The sequence below is a fragment of the Rhagoletis zephyria genome, unplaced genomic scaffold (genome assembly GCF_001687245.7).
Source record: "Rhagoletis zephyria isolate East Lansing unplaced genomic scaffold, Rhagoletis_zephyria_1.1 Rzeph_scaffold_04991, whole genome shotgun sequence".
NCBI lineage: Eukaryota > Metazoa > Arthropoda > Insecta > Diptera > Tephritidae > Rhagoletis > Rhagoletis zephyria.
Window position 1 is genome coordinate 20495 of NW_016162074.1, and position 11716 is coordinate 32210.

The 11716-nt window shown below is 35.2% G+C and overlaps 1 long non-coding RNA gene across 6 annotated transcripts in view; it reads left to right on the forward strand.

Moving 5' to 3' along the window:
• The window catches only part of LOC108371452 (uncharacterized), a 34045-nt gene that overhangs the window by 16710 nt on the left and 5619 nt on the right, over positions 1–11716 (forward strand). The window contains exon 1 of one of the 6 annotated variants that reach the window (XR_001848753.1): positions 86–242. The exons of 1 other annotated variant lie outside the window; for it this stretch is intronic. This is a non-coding gene — a long non-coding RNA (uncharacterized LOC108371452). Of the gene's footprint in view, positions 1–85; positions 243–1083; positions 1314–2343; positions 2432–11716 lie in introns of those variants that run through there. 4 more of the 6 variants (XR_001848749.1, XR_001848750.1, XR_001848751.1 and 1 more) reach the window with 4 other exon arrangements.

Genomic DNA, 11716 nt, shown 5'->3' on the forward strand with positions numbered 1-11716 from the left:
TGTTGCAAAAAAATGTTGCTAATAGCATTTAAGTTGATTGCTGAGTTGAAATGAAAGCTCATGACAAATTCAATTTAACGCTTTTCAACGGTAGTGGTGGCAGCGGCAGTAGCAATTCATTGAGCGCAATTTATGCGAAATAACAAATATGTACAAAAACAACAACAGAAACAGAATCAAACCAGCAGAGCAATAAAAGTGGCAAAGCGGAGAGTGTGCTAACTACATTAAAGAAAATCATTGTAATTATTATAACATGTATTTTTATGAGGGCACATACCCATCCAAATACACAGCATTTGTGGGAGATGCAATACATATAAATATATTGTACTGAAGTTGCGTGAACATCGCTCATTGAAATGTGAGCATGCGAGCAAACGAGCAAGCGATGAGTGAGTGAGTGAACGTGTATGTGCATGTTAGTGAGTGAGTGAGTATGTAAGTATTGGAGCGCGGGGTGGTGAGCGCAGCGCGTACTGGTAGGTGGTGGATGGCGCAGCATAGCAAAGGCCAACATTTAACAGTGCCAGCGATAATGACAACAGCAATAGTAACATGAATAATGCAACAACAAAAAAACAACAATATCTAAAACAAGAACAGCGTTGAATTTTGGGGAACGGGAGCGGATGTGAAAATGGCTGCGCGTATAGTGGAGCATCGCGATGAGTCGATTGCAGAACGATGGTAAATAATATAGCGAAGACAACAACGATGGCACCAGGCAACACTCACAGCAACAACAATACACGCGGTTACTGTGCTGACTGTGACAGCGGCGGCGGCGGCAACAGCTGAGGCAATTGGCATGGCGGCGTCAGCGACGACTCCGACGACGACGACGACGACGACGACGACGGCCATAAAAGTTTGGGTAAAATGTATCTAGATACTTAATTGCCACATTCAGTCGTTGTTAAATAGTTGTATNCTGACTGTGACAGCGGCGGCGGCGGCAACAGCTGAGGCAATTGGCATGGCGGCGTCAGCGACGACTCCGACGACGACGACGACGGCCATAAAAGTTTGGGTAAAATGTATCTAGATACTTAATTGCCACATTCAGTCGTTGTTAAATAGTTGTATGACGCAGTACGATTTCGATTCTATGCCATTGCTGGCAATGTTCGGCGCTTATTCGTTCGTTCGTTCACTGACTAATACGTTCGCTCAGTTGATTGCTCATTAACATCGTACGTACACGTTGTTGTGGTGGTCGCTTCTTCTACATACATACATACATACCTACATATGAACATTTTATTGTTTTTGTCGTCGTTGTCGGTGCTATTGATGATTGCCGCGTGCGCGTAAGTGGCAATAAGCGCAGAAAAAGGAACAACAGCAACAGCAACAACAACAATAACAAAAAAAGCAAACTATAAAACGAAGCAACAATCATAAAAATTGTAATAACAATTAAAGTCAGTTATACAAGCCAATTGACTGCTAAAGTGAGTGAGTGAATGAGTGATTTAAATATTTATTAAATTGATTGCTGTTGTTTGTATTTCTTGTTTTTTTTTGTTGTTGTGTTGAATGTACATATGTATGTATGTATATACGTACGTACCTACTGGCCTGCAACATTGTTGCTAGCCAATGTGTTGTGCATTGACGCAAGTAATCGATTATCATCAACAGTTCAACAGTTAAAAGCTTGCAAATCGAAGTGAATTACTGCAATCAATGTAAATATGTAGTGGTGTTGGTGTGTTGCTGTTTGTGTTGGTGTTCGTCTCGCCTATCGCTCGCTGGGTGGCTTAGCGTGCCAAATGAGCGAAACAATTAAGTCTTGCAACTACATATTTTAATTAAGTGTCGGTCGGTCGTTCGTTCGCATGGTCGTTGTTGATTGTCGTCGCCTTTTATTGCTGCTGCTGCTGCTACTTGCCACATGCGCACTTGTTGTTTTTCTTTTANCGCATGGTCGTTGTTGATTGTCGTCGCCTTTTATTGCTGCTGCTGCTGCTACTTGCCACATGCGCACTTGTTGTTAAGGTTTCGCCGACTTATGCGATTTTTCGCACTCAGCACTTTGTCACTCCACTCCACTCCACTCCATAATCTACTCTACANATTGTTTTTGTCGTCGTTGTCGGTGCTATTGATGATTGCCGCGTGCGCGTTAGTGGCAATAAGCGCAGGAAAAGGAACAACAGCAACAACAACAACAATAACAAAAAAAGCAAACTATAAAACGAAGCAACAATCATAAAAATTGTAATAACAATTAAAGTCAGTTATACAAGCCAATTGACTGCTAAAGTGAGTGAGTGAATGAGTGATTTAAATATTTATTAAATTGATTGCTGTTGTTTGTATTTCTTGTTTTTTTTNAAAAGCAAACTATAAAACGAAGCAACAATCATAAAAATTGTAATAACAATTAAAGTCAGTTATACAAGCCAATTGACTGCTAAAGTGAGTGAGTGAATGAGTGATTTAAATATTTATTAAATTGATTGCTGTTGTTTGTGTTTCTTGTTTTGTTTTGGTTGTTGTGTTGAATGTACATATGTATGTATGTATATACGTACGTACCTACTGGCCTGCAACATTGTTGCTAGCCAATGTGTTGTGCATTGACGCAAGTAATCGATTATCATCAACAGTTCAACAGTTAAAAGCTTGCAAATCGAAATGAATTACTGCAATCAATGTAAATATGTAGTGGTGTTGGTGTGTTGCTGTTTGTGTTGGTGTTCGTCTCGCCTATCGCTCGCTGGGTGGCTTAGCGTGCCAAATGAGCGAAACAATTAAGTCTTGCAACTACATATTTTAATTAAGTGTCGGTCGGTCGTTCGTTCGCATGGTCGTTGTTGATTGTCGTCGCCTTTTATTGCTGCTGCTGCTGCTACTTGCCACATGCGCACTTGTTGTTAAGGTTTCGCCGACTTATGCGATTTTTCGCACTCAGCACTTTGTCACTCCACTCCACTCCACTCCATAATCTACTCTACACCATTCATTCCAGGCGCTTGCTTTGTTGCTCGTCCTGTGCCCACTGTACGCCGCCGTTGAGTGAGTAACTACAAACGCGCTCGTGCAATACAAATTAATCACTCATCAAGCGTTCGCCTGTGTGTTTGTGTGTATGCGTGCGCTTATTTGTTTAGCCTTTTTATTTTGTGCGGCGAATATGACAAATGCGGGCTCTTGGCTGTTCGTTGTTTTGTCGTTGCTTTATGTTTTTTTTTTGCTGCTGCTACTGTCGCTGTTGGTGTTGGTATATGTGTATGTAGGTATATATTTAGTTGCTGTTGTTGTTGTGACGTTGCCTTTTGTGTGATGTTTTGTTTTGGGGCCATTAATCGAGCGTATGAAACTCATTAGCATAATCTGACTAGCTGGACGACTTTTGCGCGGCTCGTTTCGTCTTTTGCTTGGCATTTACTGCGATTATATTTTTATTTCAATTTCATTTCGTATACATATTTGTTTGTTTTATATTTATGTTTTGCATATTTTCGCCACTTGCGTATTTAGCCAGTGTCATTAATATATGTATGTATACATATGTATGTATGTACATACATACACAAATAGACATATAATTTTTTAAATTGACATATCATAAGTGAATGGCGAATGAATGAGAGCGAAACGAACAAATCGAGTCGGATAAGGCATGAATAAAAATACGTACATAAATTGGCGAATAATGAGGCGCTAAATATAAAATTATAATAGAGCAAGTTGCGGTAGCAGAGAGTGGAATTTATAATTATTTATGAATAAAATTGTTTGTAGAGGTTTTGAAAGTGCTTTACCGAGAAACTGTGCGAATTCAGTGCTAACACAAATGAACGCCAACAAAAAATTCACAAGACAATACAATTTTTTTTTTGCGTTAACAACTCACAGCATTGTTATGTTCGGAGAATTCAAAACCGACACACTCCCGCTTGGTTGGGAATCGTAGAAGGTCTCCATAAAAGTTGCTACCTAAAGTAAACTACCTTAGATTAGCGAACTGCCTCGCTCACTATCCCTGGGGTTGTTTTAACCAAGAAAGCTCAACTCTGAAAGTTGGTGCAAAAGGTCGTACTTCCCAAAATTATCTAAAATTATACATTTTTTTTTTTTAATTTCGTATAATTTTGTACACTAATAAATCTACCCAAGACCGACGGCAAAAAAATTTCACAAATCACCAGGAGTTTTGAGTCACTTCAAACTTGCACGTTATTATACTTAAGTTAAATGGGCTTAATAACATGCCCGAAATTTTCCTAAAAAGTTGTATTAAAAAGTTTCAAAATTTGATAAAATTTTCTATGTACATAAAGTTTTTGTTGCTTTTTGAAAATAATTAGTTTTATCAATTTTCAAAATTAACAAAAATAAAAACGGGATGGTAAGGTTTGCGTGGTCACGAGTGTATTAGGAAACATTATGAAAACGAGCTGTGTAGCAACCCTGGAGCTGCCTTTAAACGGGTCAATTTCTGCCGACTGGAAAATCGACTTCGAAATAGACCAGCCAAAATACATGGGGCGTTCCATACCAAAATGGACGGGGTTCACACTTCCATGTGTTTCATTTGTTTAGAAATTTTAGTGTTGATGGACAAACATAAATTATAAATAAATATGAAATTTGGCCTGATTTATACATTTTTAAAAAGTTAGCAGCACAAAAACAAATATCTCGAGGACGCGGCGAGGAAACAATATGAAACAAATAACACACATATAAAAATTCTCCATGAAAATAAATATTTTTATTTTTTTTTCTTGAAAATTTTTTCACATACAAATTTTTTTGATTAAAACAAAATAAGTTTTTGAAAATATGCCATCTCAAAAAAAAATTGTGAAAAATCACAGTGGTAGTTCTGAGTGTTGCGCAATATTTAAGTACAGTGTTTCGGGTGCACAATAATTTGAGTTATGAATTTTTTTTACACCGAAAATTAAAAATTGTTTAAATTTTATTTTAGATTTTTTTAAGTATTCAGTTTTGTTGCCCATTAAATTTTAGTATAATAAAGTGCAAGTATTAAGCGTTTTCAAAAGTGTCGTAATTATTTTTTTTTTTTAATTTTCTTTGAAAACGGTTTCGATCATTTCCTTCCATAAGAACAAGTGCAAAAAGCCGTCAGCATAAAAAATATTAAAAATCAACGCAATTTTGCAGTAGGTTAAAACTTGCACTTTATTATACTAAATTTTAATGTGGTACAAAACTGTATACTCANTTCCGGCCGAAATGCTCGAAAAAGTTGCCCAAAATTGGACTTTCCGAATGGACCACCTAAGACGCAGCCGCGGTCAACATTTAAATGAAATTATCTTCAAAAAGTAAATGTCATGGACCAATCTAACGTTTCAAATAAAGAACCGATGAGATTTTGCAAATTTTATGCGTTTTTTTTAAAAAAAAAGGTATCAAGCTCTTAAAAAATCACCCGTTACTTAAATATTTCAAAATATATTTATATTCGCACCTACTTCCACATGTTTGTGCTTATGGAAATCATTTACGCTCGAATGAATTCAAATCACNTTAACAGCGGTCGTCCCTCGGCAGGCAATGGCAAACCTCCGAGTGTATTTCTGCCATGAAAAACAGCTTCTCATAAAAATACAATCGCCGTTCGGAGTCGGCGTAAAACTGTAGGTCCCTCCGCTTTGTGTGACAACATCAAGGCGCACGCCACAAGTCGGAGGAGAAGCTCGGCCAAACACTAACATATGTGTAAGCGCCAAACTATTATTATTATTAATATTTTTTAACAAAGCTCAAGATCAATAAAAATTGTTGAATATAATTGTTATAAGGCCATAAAATAACAAAAACAAAAAATTTTTCAAGAAAAAAAATAAAAAAATTAAGGAATTCTCAGATGTGAATAATGGGTGGGTGCTATGCGTCGGCTGAAGCGGATATATGCTTTACGAATGATTCGTTATGTCAATCAACTTTTGTAAAGTATTTGCTGAACATATGGATATAAATCAAGAAAAAAGCGAAACCCCGGCCTAAAAGCGCCTTAAGAATTACACGAAAAGCGCACCGATGATATATGACTACAAAATTTTGTCCATGTGTTTGTAACAATATTAAATTGGTGAGCAAGAGTGGTTTTAGCCCTATTTCAAACATCTTTAGTAGCATGTTTAGCTAGATTTAATGAGATAGATAAATTTGTGTAGTCATAAATAAAGATTGTTGTGTGTATTCACATTGAGTAAATTAGTGAAGTTTAAATTTTTCTAAAGTTTACTGTTATGTGAAAAATTAGCGTAATTTTAATTCGATTTCAAACACTTTTAGCGTCTTGCTTTTATGATTCAAGTACAATAATTATACTAGGTTTGGTACAAAAGGTAGGAGAGCAAAAGCGGACGGGTGGACAGACACTCACGGCTTAATCAATTTCCCTTTTCATTCTGAGCATTTATGTACATATACATTCATCTATATCTATCTCGATTCCTTTAGGCTAGAGTTATAATACCCGTGTGCACAAGTGCGTTCGGGTAGTTATTAAAAAAAGCAATTATCTCTACACAGTATTCCAACAAATAATCAAAAATATCCCACATACATACATACATATGTACTTTATACCATGTTTAACCTATTTATAGGTGTTTAAATAGTATATCTAATTTTAGGCTAAATTGACACTTGATACAAGTTTCAACAAAAAAGTCAAACTATATATCTACAAATTTGGAAAAATACCAAATAAGTATGTATTCATACATATGTACATTAGGGTGGTCCAAAAACAGTAAGGTCAGAATTGTAATGTTCTCACCCCCTACGAATTATAGTTGCGATGAAAAAATGGTTAAATTAACAATTGGGTATTATTATTGGGAATCTCCTGCAGAGAAACAGAGTTTTGCGATAGAAAAATATTGATTTTTTAAGAATTCTATACCATTTCTACGAAAAGTTTATTTTTCCCCATATAAAATACATGAAAAACTTTGGGCGCTTTGAGCGACCTCTAAATATTTTTTGATTTCGAAATAAAAACATAGGGATAAATTTTTAGGGTATAGAACAATCCTAGGGTGTGAGAGCATAAAAATTCCAACCTTGTTTTCTCACATGCACCCTAATGTACATATGTAGATAGTAGTAATACGCAACCAGTAACGTAGGCAATTCGACCATTTTCAGTTCCTCCAATCACCAACACAAACGAATCTCTAAAAATAGACAAATGCCATTTAGTTAATTAACACATCAATAATATCGAATCGTTACCAGTCTGCAGAAAATTCCATTTAATTCCACTTTTACATACAATGCAGGCAACAACAAAAATGATAGTAAACCAAATGTTTCTAGCATTCTTGTCATCGCTTACTACAATTAACTGTAATATAAATGATTGTAGTCATGCATACATACACCATACACCCACCCAACCAATAATCGGATACGTCAATGCCCCCGAGGTGCAACTTAATCACATTTCAAATTAATTACATTCGTGCAAGTCACTTGTAGCAAAAACGAAGCGCGGCAAATTAATGCGAAACCCAACCATCCACCCACCACAAATAACTACGAAATACGGAATACAGTTGCAAAACGGAAATATATGTAGAAAGATAAGCGCGCACACACTTCTACGTATACTATGTACATACGTATGTAGATATGTATGTACAAATGTACATACAACAACATTGCTGATTCGGCTTGTCATTTCGTTTAAATGACCAGTATTCGCAATTAAATCACCTTCATTGCTTTGTCATCAACAGCACTCAACCCATTATACACAGCAAATAAAATACACAGCAGACAAGAGTCATTAGTACAACAGTGGGATTATATGTATGTATGTTGCGCACAATCGCCGCCAATTTCACCTACACCTCCGCCTGCACTAACATCAGCGAAATCAACACCATACGCATATACATTATTTTATTTAGTGCTTAACTCCATATGGGACCACCGTTAGCTCGGGAACGAACAAATTTATTAAAGAGCGCGCGCGCACACAATTTTCGGCCGATTCATTTGTAGCAGTTAAGCAGCGAAGTAAACGAATAAACACAAATTATCTGTAAATGTACGTTTAAGAGTAGCAGTAGTATTTTATATGTAGCAGTAGCAGTAGCAGAGGCAGTACCAATAATGCAACAATGGACGGCTAAAGGCAAAAGTGAAGCTCATCAAAATTTCTATTATCGCCAGTCAAGCTGTTAATTGTTTTGGCTTAGTTGTTTTTATTGTTCTTGCTTGCCCCTGAGTAGCTTCTCTATAGTTCTACAGCTCCTAAAAAGAGAAAAAGTACTGCAAAGTGATGTAAATTATTTTTTTTTTTTCAAAACAATGGGAAACGTTTAAAAAAAAAAANCCTAAAAAGAGAAAAAGTACTGCAAAGTGATGTAAATTATTTTTTTTTTTCAAAACAATGGGAAACGTTTAAAAAAAAAATTAATAACTAATACTATTGAAAAGCTACTAAGAACAATTTTTTTGTGTTTTTGCGTTATATTTTATGCCAGCTTCATAGAAATGCGTATCTCGAAAATTCAAATATTAATAAAAATGATAAAAACGCGAAAAGTCTAGAAGAAAATTTCTAAAAAATTTCATGAATTCGCGAAAAATAAAAAGACAAGAAAAGGTCTTTTTATTTTCAAACAACATGGAAAAAAACAAAAAACCTTTTTTTTAACTTCTTCAAAAAACATCCAAATAAAATATGAAAATATTTTATCATGTTAGTTTTTTTAATGTTTTAAAAATGATAATTTCTGAAAATTTTTATCTAAAAAATGCAAGAAATAAAATCTTTCAAATTTCTGATTTGGCAGAAAAAATAGAATAATGTGGTGAAAACAAACAGCGACAGTCAGTTGATAGCATATGAGCAAATCTCACGAGTTGTTAAACGTGTTTTTGGTAGAAAATGCATAATCTTCAGTTTTGTATAAAGAACAAGACTCCATCGCGAAATTGTGTTTAAATTCAAATTTGAAAAATATGTACTAAAAAAGTAAAAATAACCAATCGTGTTCATATACCCATAGTTGCGTATGTAACGTATACGCCCCGTACCACCATACACAGTCAGCTAATACGCTTAGCAAAGCAAGAAGAATGCTTTATCGTCTTTTTTCTACCGGGAGAAGTGAGTGACACTAAAAAAAACACTTGTGAGATTTTCTCCTTTGTTTTATCATTTACATTTTCCATTAGAATTTCTTCCTTTTTTTGTTATAAAAATATACTTAGTTCATTAATTAGTAAAACTACAATATTCAATTTTTCNTTCTTCCTTTTTTTGTTATAAAAATATACTTAGTTCATTAATTAGTAAAAATACAATATTCATTTTTTTTTTAACTTCATGAAGAACCCGGGAAAACTCAAGAAACACCAAGAAACTTTCATCGAAATTTTCAATTTTTCAATTTGATTTCTTAGAAAAATTTTAAGAATGCGATTTCTTAGCCCATTAGTATAATAAAGTGCAAGTTTCAAGTCGCTAAAAATTATCGTTGATTTTTTAGACTTTTTTTGGCGAGGGTGTTTTTGCTGTTGAATGAACTGTATTTTTATATATAATAAAAACATAGTATGGAAAATATAAATACATAACTAAAATCGTCGTGTTTGTATGTCACTTTGCTTACGGTGCTCGAGCAATCGCAATAGCCGAGTGAGTAACTCACTGCCTGTCATTCGAAAGAGCCGAGGTTCGCATCCGCGGGCAGGGGTTTTTTTAATTTTGTTTTACTTAAATTTGCTCTTCATTAGTTTACTGTTTAAAAAAATATTTATTTTTGTGTCATTTAATATTTGTGATCTTAAAGTACTTAGGCCTATTTCTTAATGAAATTGTGTGAAGCAATAATTTCCTCGCTTATTTTTTTTCATCGTGTTTTTTTTTGTGGCCTACTTAGAACCAGCTAACAAATAAGCTACCTTTTTGAAGATTACCAAATAGTCTCAAAATTGATGTTCACCACGAAAAGTCTCTAATCTTGACTAGCGACCGCTTACTGAATATCCTCATGCATTTAACCAGACATGGTGCGAACGAATGTATCTAAACAAAAGTTGCTACGAAAATGTTGCACTCATGAGTATGCCGCTCTATAAATGTATGAATGTATGCATGATGGGTTTTTTTTCTCACATTTGCCACAGTTGCAATTATTATTGAGTACTGTAAAACAAAGTTTTGTTGCAACTCCAATGGATGCACGGCCGTCAGCAGCTCTCCCCATTCCCTGGAGCTTTAAAACGTGGCGCCAGTAGCCTTTGCAACTCTCTCGTCTTTAAGTGCATAAGCACAACTGGCATATACATACATACTAACATACAAAGCTGCTAATTGCATTCGCGCCAATTGATTGCCAGCAATCTGGCTATTTCCGTTCCCTGACACATTTTTACCGCCCGCTCACTCCCCTATTCACATATGTACCTCAGCCTGCTCATTGTGCGCCACTTGTCAAGCTATTAGCGAGCGCCGCCACCATACCAACTAAATACAAACACTATGACAAGACGTGCTCATATTGATTGCACAAACATACATATGCATCTACTACATATATGTATATAGGTATGTATGTATGTATGTACATGTGAACATTATGACTGCTACTTGCCGTCATTTGAATTGCTCTATTTGATCTCATTCGCTAGTTAAGCGCATTGGTGTGAAAAAGTCTATCGCACGGATACGCGATTTTATAGCTGATTGTTTTGTTGTCGTTACGTCGTAGATATATCGCTGTCGGTACTGTTAGCATCCGATTTCTTTTTTTTTATTTTTTGTTTATAGTTTGTGTCTGTTTATTCGTGCATTGTGTTATTTTTCACACAAAGCTTAGCTCAGCACTGCCTAAACTGTGGTGAACGTACGCTGCGATAGGCTATATTTGAGTGTTTGTGCAAACTTTGCGTGCGTTTCACTTTTTTCTATTATAGGCGAATTCGCGTCAATCGGTGTGAGTGTGAATTCGTGCTGCGGCCATAGCGCGCTGTGCATTTGATAGTCGAGCCGAGAGTTTTACAATATTTTTTTGTTGATTTTAACGTATTTTTTTCTTCGTTGTTTGTAGTTTTTTCGTATTTTTTTAATGTATGTATGTATGCACTTAAGGCGTGAATATGGCGCTCAATCGGCATACGGTGTCGCATTAATTTAATCATTCGAGCTTTGAGCTGCTGTGTGTTATTTATTTATAAAAATAAAATTACAAAAAAGGGTAATTTTTCGGCCAATTGACGGTGTATATCAAATTCTGCGCGCTTTTATGTGATTATTTATACTTTTGACGTAGAATACGTCTTACCTTAAGGTATGGGGGCTATGTTCAAATGTTGTAGTTGTAATTTTTAGAGCTTCACAAAAACGCTTATTGCACGAGAACTAATAAAGCGATTTCAAAGAAAAGTGTGGCGTTTCAAAGATAAATTGTTATCGCTTTTGTTATCGATATTTTTGTCGCTTTTGTCATCAATATTTTTATCGATTTTTCTATAGATATTGTTATCGCTTTTGTTGTCGGTATTTTTATCGGTTTTTTTTACCGATTTTGCTATCGATATTGCCATCGTTTTTGTTATCGATAGTTTTATCGATTTTTTTATCGAATTTATTACCGATTTTGTAATGGATTTTTTGATAGATTTTGTTATCAATTATGTTATTGACTTTGGAATCGATTTTGTTATCGATTTTGTTATCGATTTTGTAATCGATTTTTCG